The 13,485-nt window shown below is 39.6% G+C and overlaps 1 pseudogene; it reads right to left on the bottom strand.

Annotated features, from left to right (window-relative positions):
* The window catches only part of LOC112543234 (cytochrome P450 2J5-like), a 54,080-nt pseudogene extending 41,201 nt beyond the window's left edge, over positions 1-12,879 (bottom strand).
* Between the last annotated feature and the right edge of the window lie 606 nt (positions 12,880-13,485).

The raw sequence follows: 13,485 nt of genomic DNA, 5'->3' as shown, positions 1-13,485 counted from the left end.
TCAAGTATAAGAGAAGTAAGATAAAATAATATAAATGCCTTGTAAACATACAAGTAAGAATTAATAAAAATGTAAATATAACTAAACCTATGATACAAGTTCATGTCAAGCCATCTCCCCTGCAGTCAACACCAATCTGATCTAAGTAACCTGCCCTCTTTATAACTGCCTTTGATACGGAGGTTCTTGCCCCGTAAAAAGTAGGAAAATTTCTGGTGGCCGCTCCAGTATTTTTTATTTTTTAAATATTAATCTAAATGGTCAGTGCCCTCTGCTGAATGTAATCTACAATCAAACAGGATGTGTGCCATATCTTCAATAGCTGGGGCACCACAAATACATAGTTTTTCTTCATAGGGGACTCCTTGAAATCTCCCATATCTTACCATAGAGTCTAATTGGTCGAAATGAGCTCTGGTGAAAGCTCTTCTAAGATATTGGGGTAAAAGAATTGTTAGATTCTTTTCTAATTGGAAGACTGATTTGTGTTGGGCCAGCCACTTCAAGGACTTGAGATGTTTAAGGTGTGATATCTCCTCTTGGGCAGCCACATCCAAAACCCTTTGTTTAAAACTTTTTTGGCCTTCACATCTGATTGTACTGGGAAGTGGGTTGAAAACCCATATTGGGAAATTGTATTGGAAAGTCGGGCTGCCCAGGCACAAGGAATTTATTGTGCAACTGTTCTCCAAGCCAGTAATTGAATACTTTTGTTACCAAATGACTTTGTATGGGGGGAAATCTTTATATTAAAAACAAGACTGAAAACAATCTTGTGGACATTAGACCACGTATGGCTGATCTTCAGGATGAAACGTTTGAGTGCAAGAGTCATAGAAAATATTGCAAAACTGAGATTGTTAGCTTCATTGCTAAATGGCTGAACGATTATTATTTCCTAGGCTTCATTAATATCACTGATAGAGTTCATAAAGTTACACAAACAAGATAGTAGAACCCAGGATATATTAAGTTTGTTAATACCCATATGAGGGGCAATATTCTTTGAAAAGTTCATGAGCTGGAAGAGATAAATTGGGAAGATATAGAAGTGTAGTTTTATCAAGATATTGGGAAGTTATATTATTATAAATGGAGCAGTTTCTAATCCTTAATTAACCAATTGTGTAAATCTGGAATTCAGTTAAAATTTGATCACACACAGACACGTGACTAATCTAAGAGCAATTTGGGCTCCTCTTAGATTAATCACTTATCAGTTAGAACTTGCTGAATAAATTTCAGTTCAATTAATGGATGAGGTCTTATTCCGCATGGACCTAATATTCACCAACAGTAGCCTGAGAGCAAGGCTGCTAGCAATCTGAACTCCATACCCCCAAGAGATACTGGTCCAGAAATGGGGACCTGCACCAAATTGCTGGTCACAATTATTCTGTCTTGGCCATTTCTCATTATTATACGTCCCTCTGCCGAATACCACAGAAATCTGGCGCATACCACAAACCACCCAAACTAGTTCACCTGTTTCACCCATACCCTTTCCATTCCATCTTATATACTCCTCCCCTCCCCTCCCCAATTTCAATCAAATACTCTCATACTAAGATCGAGAGAAGATTATTGTCTTCCAACACCACAGCAGATTATAAACATGAGTTCTCCAACAGCTACAGTCAAAAAACTCTTTTCTAGAGAATAGGTTGGGGAAGTATACAAAATTGAAACTTCAAACTTTTGTAGATGAATACTAATTTTGATTAACAGTGTTCCAAATCTGGAAGAACAAGAAATAAGTGATTTTTAAAATATTGGGGATTAAGTATTTTAATGATCTTATGCCTCTATGAATTATTATGGTCCTGCTATGGATTTTCTCCCCTTCATGGATCACTGCCTTGTCGTGGTGAAGGGGCTTGCATAAGTCAGTGAAGCCATGAGCTATACCGTGCAGGGCCACCCAAGACGGACAGGTCATGACAGAGAGTTCTGACAAAATGTGGTCCACTGGAGAAGGAAATGGCAACCCACTCCAGTATCCTTGCCAAGAAAACCCCATGGACAATGTTAAAAGGCTAAAAGATATGACGCCGGAAGATGACCCCCTCAGGTCGGAAGGTGTCCAATATGCTACTGGGGAAGAGCAGAGGGCAATTCCAAGTAGCTCCAGAAAGAGTGAAGCGGCTGGGCCAAAGCCGAAAGGACGTTCAGCTGTGGATGTATCTGGAAGCGAAAAGAAGGTCCGATGCTGTAAAGAACAATATTATATAGGTACCTGGAATGTAAGATCTATGAACCAAGGCAAGCTGGATGTGGTCAAACATGAGATGACAAGACTGAACATCGACATCTTGGGAATCAGCGAACTGAAATGGACGGGAATGGGTGAATTTAATTCGGGTGACCATTATATCTACTACTGTGGGCAAGAAACCCTTAGAAGAAATGGCGTAGCGCTCATAGTCAATAAGAGAGTGGGAAAGGCAGTAATGGGGTACAACCTCAAAAACGACAGAATGATCTCAGTGCGTATCCAAGGCAAACCATTCAATATCACAGTCATCCAAGTCTATGCCCCAACCACTGATGCTGAAGAAGCTGAAGTTGACCGCTTCTATGAAGACCTACAACATCTTCTAGAACTAGCACCAAAAAAAGATGTCCTTTTCATCATAGGGGATTGGAATGCTAAAGTAGGAAGTCAAGGAGTAATCGGAATAACAGGCAAGTTTGGCCTTGGAATACAAAATGAAGCAGGGCAAAGGCTAATAGAGTTCTGTCAAGAGAACAAGCTAGTCATAGCAAACACTCTTTTCCAACAACACAAGAGACGACTCTACACATGGACATCACCAGATGGTCAATACCGAAACCAGATTGATTATATACTTTGCAGCCAAAGATGGAGAAGCTCTATACAGACAGCAAAAACAAGACCAGGAGCTGACTGTGGCTCAGATCATGAGCTTCTTACTGCAAAATTTAGGCTTAAATTGAAGAATGTAGGGAAAACCACTAGACCACTCAGGTATGACTTAGATCATATTCCTTGTGAGTACACAGTGAAGGTGATGAATAGATTTAGAGGATTAGATTTGGTAGACAGAGTGCCTGAAGAACTATGGACAGAGGTCCGTAACATTGTACAGGAGGCAGCAACTAAAACCATCCCAAAGAAAAAGAAATGCAAGAAAGCAAAATGGCTGTCTGATGAGGCTTTACAAATAGCTGTGGAAAGAAGGAATGCGAAAAGCAAGGGTGAAAGGGAAAGATATAAGCAACTGAATGCAGATTTCCAGAGAATAGCAAGGAGAGATAAGAAGGCCTTCTTAAATGAACAATGCAAAGAAATTGAGGAAAACAATAGAATGGGGAAGACTAGAGATCTCTACAAGAAAATTGGAGATATGAAAGGAACGTTTAGTGAAAAGATGGGCATGATAAAGGACAAAAAGGCAGGGACCTAACAGAAGCAGAAGAGATTAAGAAGAGGTGGCAAGAATACACAGAAGAACTATACAAGAAAGATCTTAATGTCCCTGATGTCCACGCTGGTGTGATCACTGACCTTGAGCCAGACATCCTAGAGAGTGAAGTCAAGTGGGCCTTAGGAAGCATTGCTAACAACAAAGCTAGTGGAGATGACAGTATTCCAGCTGAGTTATTTAAAATACTAAAAGATGATGGTGTTAAAGTGCTGCACTCAATATGCCAGCAAGTTTGGAAAACGCAACAGTGGCCACGGGATTGGAAAAGGTCAGTTTATGTTCCAATTCCAAAGAAGGGCAACGCCAAAGAATGCTCAAACTATCGCACAATTGCACTCATTTCACATGCTAGCAAGGTTATGCTCAAAATCCTACAAGCTAGGCTTCAGCAGTACGTGAACCGAGAACTACCGGATGTACAAGCTGGGTTTCGAAGAGGCAGAGGAACTAGAGATCAAATCGCCAACATTCGCTGGATCATGGAGAAAGCACGAGAGTTCCAGAAAAATATCTACTTCTGCTTCATTGACTATGCAAAAGCCTTTGATTGTGTGGATCACAACAAACTGTGGCAAATTCTTAAAGAGATGGGAGTACCAGACCACCTTACCTGTCTCCTGAGAAATCTGTATGCGGGCCAAGAAGCAACAGTCAGAACCGGTCATGGAACAACCGATTGGTTCAAAATAGGGAAAGGTGTACGACAAGGCTGTATACTGTCACCCTGCTTATTTAACCTATATGCAGAGTACATCATGAGAAATGCCAGGCTGGAAGAATCACAAGCCAGAATCAAGATTGCAGGGAGAATCATCAACAACCTCAGATATGCGGACGATACCACCCTAATGGCAGAAAGTGAAGAAGAACTAAAGAGCCTCTTGATGAGGGTGAAAGAGGAGAGTGCAAAAGCTGGCTTGAAACTCAACATTAAAAAAACTAAGATCATGGCATCTGGACCCATCAATTCCTGGCAAATAGAAGGGGTAGAAATGGAAGCAGTAACAGACTTCATTTATTTGGGCTCCAAGATCACCGCAGACGGAGACTGCAGCCATGAAATTAAAAGACGCTTGCTCCTTGGGAGGAAAGCTATGGCAAGCCTAGATAGCATATTAAAAAGCAGAGACGTCACCTTGCCGACAAAGATCCGCATAGTCAAAGCCATGGTTTTTCCAGTAGTAATGTATGGCTGTGAGAGCTGGACCATAAAAAGGCCGAGCGCCGAAGAATTGATGCCTTTGAACTGTGGTGCTGGAGAAGACTCTTGAGAGTCCCCTGGACTGCTAGGAGGTCAAACCAGTCAATCTTAAAGGAAATCAACCCTGATTGCTCATTGGAAGGATCGATAATGAAGCTCAAGCTCAGATATTTTGGTCACCTAATGCGAAGAGAGATCTCTTTGGAGAAGACCCTGATGCTGGGAAAGATTGAAGGCAAAAGGAGAAGAGGACGGCAGAGGATGAGATGGTTAGATAGCATCACTGAAGCAATGAGCATGAAACTGAGCAAACTCAGGGAGGCAGTGAAGGACAGGAAGTCCTGGCGCAATATGGTTCATGGGGTCACGAAGAGTCGGACACGACTTAACGACTAAACAACAACAATGGATTTTCTAGACGTATCGCATTGTTTTTTGAATATGATTATACTTTGGCTTTGGGTAAGACAATTAAAGTTGCAGTTTTTATTCAAATTTGAGATCTTTTATAAGGTTGGAATAGATCCCAAGTAAACTTAATTCTTGTACATAGAAAGTACTGAACGCTTATACCTCAGAGTTGTAGTTGTTAGATACAGTATATCCTATGCAGCCAAAATAGGCTTTCCCCATTGCACATCAGAGCTCTAATCATATTATCTTCTAGTAACTCACTCAATTGTTGAATTGATTAATACATGTAATAAGAGTATGTCCTCATAACCTTTATTTATTTATTTATTTAATTCAATTTCTATAGCCACCCATCTCACACAAGTGATTCTGAGTAGAGTACAATTAGAAAAAGAATTAAAACCAACATGAATATTACACACACACAGACGTGCACGCATATAAATACATACATACACAGACAAAGGAAATGATAACCTTAGATATAAATATATTAGACGCATGCACATACAGATATATATACACACACAGTATACACACAGACACACATGCACACATACATATACATACATACATACACACACATACAAAGGAAATTATAACCTTTGATGTCAATATAGCCAGAAAACAGGGCCCTTTACACACTCAGGATCCCAGGCCTGGGCACATAACCAGGTTTTCAAGGCTGTACGAAAGCCCAACAGAGCTGGGGGACATCCTAATCTCTGGAGGGAGAATTTTCCAGAGGGCCAGGGCTACAGCTGCCAAGTCATGTCGCCTAGTCCCTGCCAGCCGACATTCCTTGGACAGATAGAAACAATGGGGAGGAGACGTCGCACAAGTAACCTGGTTCCAAGCCACAAACAGCCTTAAAGATGACAACCACCACGTTGATTTCACTCGAAAGCACCTCATGAAGCAGTGGTGTTACATGTGTGAAATATCCCACACCACTAATTATCTGCGCAACTGCATTCTGCACCAGTTGAAGCTCCTGAATGCTCTTGAAGGGCAGCACCATGTAGAGCCTCTTGCAGTAATCCAGCTCTAGTCACGAGGGCATGAGTGACTTTGAGCAGAGCCTCCTGGTCCAGGAATGGGGACAATTAGTGCACAACCCAAAGGTGTGCAAAGGCCTTACTAGCCACAGTTTCATGAATAACTACAAGCAATATTTGCCTTATTTTTTCTAATGTTACTTAAATATAACTTTGTTGAAGGATTTACTTTAGATAAACCAGATGCAACAAGAATTAGAAGAATCTTTTCTTATATCATTTTCTGAAAGTATTAGTTGTGTGGGGTGACTTCAAGACATATACATTTAAGTGGATGTGGTAAAACAAAAACAGAGAGGGTCAAGAATAGATTTGTGATCAGTGAATGTAGATTCAATGCATATGTGAGTGGTCAAGATGAAATTAGTACCTTTGGGTGGGTTGGTCATACAGGGAGAAGTGCTGAAAATTGAATTTCCAAAACAAAAATGTGAGAGAGGAAAGCATTCAAGAGGAAGGGAAAGATGGGGAAAGTTGGAGTTGGATGAAATTGATGAGATCCTCAGAAAAAAGAAGTAGAAGTTTAATGAAAAACAGGCATTGTCTGAATCAATGTACACATCTTATGGACCAGATAGAAACTATGAACATGCATAATAATTTGGTGTAAAGTGGATTGAGCAATATTTCTTTTGCTTATCTCACGCCTTTCAATCATTTTGCTTATTTTGTCTTACTCCTTTTTTCTGCTATGCATAATATTACCACAAATTGGAATAGCAAGATGGTTATCTGTGTACAATTTATTACTATTTGCCCTTACCCCTTCCTTTCGCTAAAACACTCAAGAAAGGATCAATTGCTCGTTCAGAGAATTCTTCTGAGAAGCTGGTCATTCCTTCCTTCACAGTTTTGAATCCAGAGAACACTACTATAAGGTTATGCCCTAAAAACATGGTGTATATATTTCCATATCGTTTTGCATGCTGTCAGGTGAATCAAAGTTGAGAAAAGTTACAATCAAATAAAACAGATTATTTAAAGTTAATATGTCACCTACTGTCTTCCCTAAATCCTCAATTCTAAGACCTTTCACCATATTCAATTCTCTTCTCTTTATAACTTTTTTTTTCTCTCTCTCTAAGATTCCTGCCAAGAACTTCTTTATCTACTTTCGTTTATTCTTCTATGCTTCTAGTTGAAATCCACCCTCTCCCATTTGTTTGCTCCCTTCTCCTGTGCTTTGGTTGAGAAGTGATCTTCTGACTGCCCAGTCCTTCTGGGACAGACAGATATGTGAGTCAATCATTGTCTGAAACAGCTTTTCCATGAGTAACATCTTTCGAGCACTACAATTTGGATGGTTTTCAGCAGATTTCTCGACCCCTTTGCTCTCTGCTTTCTCAAGCCATCAACTCCCCAAATTTCCAACTGACAGCTGCTTTGACAGGACATTCTAGGGGCTCTTGGCTGCCCTGAATATTGTTCTTCATCTGATGGGTTGCAACTGAATTAAGAATGGTCACAAGTGCAGTACAATTTCCATGCAGAAGATTGGGTAAGTTGTTAAAAAAATGGACCCATCTCCTGGTGGACTATATGATATTGTGGCAGAGAGCCATACTGGTCTATAGTAGCTCCAAATCAGAGAGAGTCTTTTCAGACTCCAGGGCACCTTAACCTGCTGCCGGCGACAGAAGTCACTTGCAACCCAGAATAAAGGCATCCTGGTGAACCTGCATTGCTCTCAGGGCTGCCATCTGCAATTTGCTCTCCAGGAGCCTGAGGGTGTGGCAGAAGCAACTTCTCTGGCTCCAGAGAAAGACGGAAGAGCTGGAGACAAGAGGCTGCAAGTATATTGTTGATGCATAAGTGATACTGAACAGCTGGTGTATTGCTGCTCCTTTCAGAGTACCTCTGAGATGGCAACAGAAACTGTTCCTGAGATGAAATTGTAAAATCAATTTGGGGAAAGGAAAGGGTTTCCTCCTGTATGATGCTACTTGTAGAGAGAGAAAAAAATGTTAAATTAGTCTCAGGGGAAAGGAACGTGAATCTAGAAGCAGATTGTTAATGAGAAGAAGGAGCCCCAGAATGATTTTGCAAAACATAACAGAGACTTCTCCAATTGCTACTACCGTAAAGTGTTCACTGGCTTCTCCCAGACCCACAAGAGAAACAGAACAAGCTTTTTCTCTCTCCAACTGAATCATTTCTCTCAGGATGCACATGTTTTGCTTGGAAGACAGTCAGGAACAAGCCATTGTGTACAAGCATTCCCAGCTCTTAAACTCTATTTTTCCCCTTTCTTCTTCTTCTCCATGTAACTGTTGCTTGGAAATCCATTATTTCCAGTAAAATCCTATTTTTGCTCTCTCAGGGTTAGAATCCTGATGCCTGTGTATCATTCTACAGATAATTCTCCAGCTCTCGGTCACTTTAAAAGAATCTGCTACCACATCCTGAACATTATGGTTTTTACACCTATGACTGTACAATCATTTTACCTTTGATTTTCTGATGAAATAGTGGAACCCAGAAAAAGAAAGTAGCCTTCATTATCTAGACAAAATCTTGACCTTTTTTGAGCCCCTGTAGATGGTCCTGGTGCAGGGTATACTTATTTATTTAAGTTATGAAGCCGCCCATCTCACATTCGTAACTCTGGGCAGCTTACAATTAAAACATAAATAGTATCAAAAATAAAACAATAAAACAGGCATACAAAAAATACAAACATTAAAAACAAACAATTAAAAGTATACAGTACAGTCACTGGGAAACCACAGCCATTCAAGAACAGTACAGCCATTTTAGGGTCTCCACATCACTCTCTGATCCCCAGGCCAGATGGCAAAGCCAGGTCTTCAGGACCTTCCAGAAGGTCAGGAAGTTTGGGGCCAGGCTGACCCTGGGGGGTAGATGGAATGATGTTGCATAGGGAGGGTGCAGCAGCAGAAAAGGCCCTCTCCCTGGATCCTGCCAGATGACATTCTCTAGTGGACGGAACCACCAACAGGCCTCTTCTGCAGAACCTGATGGGACAGGTGGATGTACTGGGAGAGGCTGCATGCCATCTAGGGCTTTATGGATCCTCACCAGCATCTTGCATCACACCCAGAAGCAAAGTGGTAACCAATGCAGCTCATGGAGCTGAGGTGTAATATGCATAGAACTAAGTGTGCACATAACTGCCCACACCACTGCATTTTGCACCAACTGAAGCTTCTGAATACCCTTCAAGGGCTTATTGTTGATCTTGGGGTAGCAACGGCTCTTGTATGGAGGAGGGTCCAATGCTGAACGCACTAATGTCATGACAGTTAACCATATTATTAGGCTTAGCTATGTTTGCCAAATTCAGCGTTTTTAAAGGATTTGCTATTCTTAGGCTGAGATTTTGGAGAACGCTTCCCTGACAATAAGGCCCTTCATTTTAGTAAGGTTTAATTGTGAGTAGATATCCAGAGTTTATGTGAGTAGACCTATAGCCAATATAATTGCTTGAATTTGCTGAATTAGAATCATTATGTGTTTCTGTTTGTTTTTTTTTTAAACTAGGCCTTCTTAATTATAAGAAACACATAAAAAAGGTTCTGATGACTTTGTTAATGTTCATCTGGAGCTCACACATCCTAGTTGAGTGCAAACCCTCCGTGCAAATAATGAAATTGGAGACTATAATGCTTCTTGTGTGGGAAGAAACAAAGGTGTGAAACTAATTTAGAAGGACTCAGAAATAAAATAACTGAAATCCATTCAATGTTACCTGGAAATATTTGTTTGAAGACAGGTGTAAACATTGGATGGAGAGGGAAATTCTAGGGGATAGTTTACATACATCCACCCCAATTGCAATTGGGGAGGATTTTAAGGAATTCCACTACATTTTAGCTGCAGATCAGATTTTTTAGCAGGACCCAATTCTGACAGTGATAGTGACTCTGATACAGACTATATCAGAATCATCATCATTGTGATAGGAATATGTACAGTTCCATTCAATCTGGCAGAGAGGGTCTGCTGTGAGTAACATCTGCCAGGGACTTATACTTGGCGGGCCCCAGGAGGTGGGCCTTCTCTGCCACGTCACCCACCTTTTGGAATATTTCACTTTTAACAATTATTTGTCCCCTTTGCTTTTTATTTTAGTTCTGGAAGTGTTAAATAGAGATAACAGACAGGAGGGGATATAAATGGTCTGCAAATCAAAAGAGAGGTTTATAAACTGAGAGCTTTTGTGGATGATTTAGTTTTGAATTCACAGGAACCTCAAAATGGAATGTAATACTTGATGAACAAACTGAAAGACTTTGATATATTAGCTGGATTTAAGGTAAATAAGCAAAAAACAAAGACGTTGGTTCAAAATATGACTGTACATGATTAAAAAATATTGATGAAAAGGTCTGGTCTTAAAATTGAGAAAAAGCCTAAATACGTTGATTATACTGAAAAATATGAATGGTATGTTGCATCAAAATAATTATGTGAAAGTTTGGAAATATATCAGAAAGATCTATTGCGATGGGAAAAGTTACAATTTTCATTGTTTGGTGGAATTCCAGTAATTAAGATGAAAGTTTTACCTAGAATGTTATTTCTTTTCCAGACAATGCTGATATTGAGAACTGATGTACCATTTAAACAATGGCAAAAAGATACGTCTAAATTCATATGGGAAGGTAAAAAAGCAAGGATAAAATACAGACTTTTACAGGAATCTAAAGAAAGAGGTGGGTTATGTCTTCCAGATTTAAAATTATATTTTGATCCCTGTTGTCTTGTACGGATGAAATAGTGGGTGACTCTAAAAAACAAGAGGTTATTGGAATTAGAAGGATGTGATTTAAGATTTGGATGGCATGGATATTTATGGTGTGACAAAGCAAAAGTTAATATTGATTTCAGGAATCATTTTATTAGACGTGGCATACTGAGAATTTGGAATAGATAGAAAGTAAGATTGACTCCTAAAATGCCTTTGTGGTTGTCACCTCAGGAAGCTTCTTAGAGAAGAGAAATGACATTTAAACAAGCATGATTGACCTATGCAAATTTATCATTGTTTTCTGAAGGAGAACCTAAACTGAAGAAGGGGGAAGAATTAGAACTGGAAGGTTATACCTGTCAATAGTTTACTTACGCACAACTGCTTCAAAGATTTAAAATGGATAAGAAAAGTTACAAATTTACATGTGAGAAAACTGACTCTGAATAAGCTTTATATACTAATAATGAACATGTTATTGCTAAAATGTACAACCTTTTGTTGAAGATGAATATGGAAGATGAATATGTTAAGGACTGTATGTTTAAGTGCGCAAATTTTTTTGGATATAATATAATGTTGGAACAATGGGAAAACCTGTGGAATAAAGGCTTGAAGTTGACTCTTATCTCTAACTTGAAAGAAAACTTTAATAAAATGATGTGCCATTAGGATTTGACACCGGATAAATGAGCTAAGATGTCTAAAGGAATTTCAAATGTATGTTGGAAATGTAACTAGTGTGAAGGTACTTTTTATCATCTCTGGCAGACCTGTGAGAAAGCTAAGAAATATCAGAATATGATCTGTATTCTGATTCAAACCATTTCAAAAATGGATATAAAATTGAAACCAGAGACTTTGCTTTTACATATGATAGATAAACAGACGGTTTGAAAACATGGGAATTTACTTCTTGATATGCTAACAGCAGTGAGACTTCTACATGCACAAAAATGGAAAGACTTACAAATACCCACAACAGAAGAATGGATATTGAAATAATGGAATTGGCAGAGGGGAAAAACTGACGACTTTGATCAACGAAAGGACATGGTGTACCTTTCCTTCTACTTGGAAACCACTTCAGTAGCTCGATAGCACTGTTTTCTGTCATACATAACATGCCTCTTGTGCTTTTACTTCTGTTTAATGTTCCTGCCAGCTAAAGCCCCCACATGTAAATTAGGGCCTCTCATTCCGTGTTACTAGAGACAGTAAATGCTGATTATACGTTTCTTTTATATCACATGTATTCTTATCTTCCTTGTGACTATACAATGTTTGCCATTCAGGGAAGTTTGAACTCATTACCATTGTTATCATGATAGAATTGCAGAATTGGAAAGAGACCTTTAGGCTATCAAGTTCTACCTATTGTCCACTGCAGGAATTCAGATCAAAGCCTCTTCAACAGAGGGATGTCTAGCCTCCAATTGAACAGAGCGAAGGGGAAGCCACCCTCTCTCTGGAGAATTGGTTCCATCACCAAAGTTTTCTTGCTATGATTGAACTAGAATCTGCCTTTTGAAAATCCAGCCCCATTATTTCACATCCTGCCCTGTGATACAGTGGCAAGCAGGTCTGGATTTGAATATTCTGGCATGATGAGGAAAGTAATTAATCAAGTCTCATAACAATCCCTTTGATTGTATCCCTGTTCCTGCCAGAATATTTTACTTAGGTTAATGTATTTGTCCATAACTATGGAACAAAGAAAAAAAAGAGTATTATCTTACTTATTACTGGTTGATTATTTAGAATGAAATACCTTAAGTAAATAATCTTCTCGAAGCCAAAACCCATTTGCCCAAAAGGTCCCAATGAGAGGCAGAGCCAAAGGACCGGGAGGCAGATGTCTTTGGGACCAGAGTTGTTTCAGGAAGAACAGAGTCAGCAGAGCAAGCAGCAGAGCAAGCAGAAATGCCCCGATCTCCATCGTTGTGCTGCTGGTTCCTTCTGTTTGACGCTCTCTAGTTGATCTGGAGGTGGTTCTATCCCTTTCTCTGCAGGCTTTTGCTGTTCTTCCTGTTCTATATACTTCGTGGATTGGGAACAAATAGCAATATAACTTTTGATGCTCTAGCCAATTAGGACTGGGATTTGTCAACAAGATGCTATTGTAGTAATTCACATTAATGAGGTTACTTCTGAGCATGTGTCACTCAAATAGCAGAGGAAGAGTTGTTGTTTTTTTTTTTAATCAAGGGCTGTTTCACCCAATTTGTCACTAAGATGATGTTTTGCTAGATTTATTTGAAAATAATGGTGTACCATCTGTCCATGAAATCTACCTGAATATAGTCTTGTTGGGTCCCAGAGCTATTATCTAGTCCAGTATTATGTGTCATGCATCCCCTTTGAAGCCCATGTTCAGGACATTATCATGAAAAAAAATCTCACTCAATTTCCTCTCCGAATAACGGGAACTGTTCATGAGGGCTTCATACTGCTTGAGGACCGTCACTGGATCTGTGCATCTGATCAGCCTTGTGCAAATGAAACAAGTGGAACCATCATGCTATTGAGGAGGGGCTGTTGCCACAGATTCTGCAGCAGCTGTTATTGGTTAAAAGGTTGGGTGCTTAATCCAAGTATCAAATAATAGGGAGAGAACCACAGGTACTTAGCAATACCTATCGAACAATGATG

The sequence above is a fragment of the Python bivittatus genome, unplaced genomic scaffold (assembly GCF_059951505.1).
Source record: "Python bivittatus isolate LINGU-HERP-01145 unplaced genomic scaffold, Pbiv_v1 ctg000980_np1212, whole genome shotgun sequence".
Lineage (NCBI taxonomy): Eukaryota > Metazoa > Chordata > Lepidosauria > Squamata > Pythonidae > Python > Python bivittatus.
Note: the sequence above shows the minus strand (reverse complement) of the source record. Positions and strands in the feature narration are given on the sequence as shown.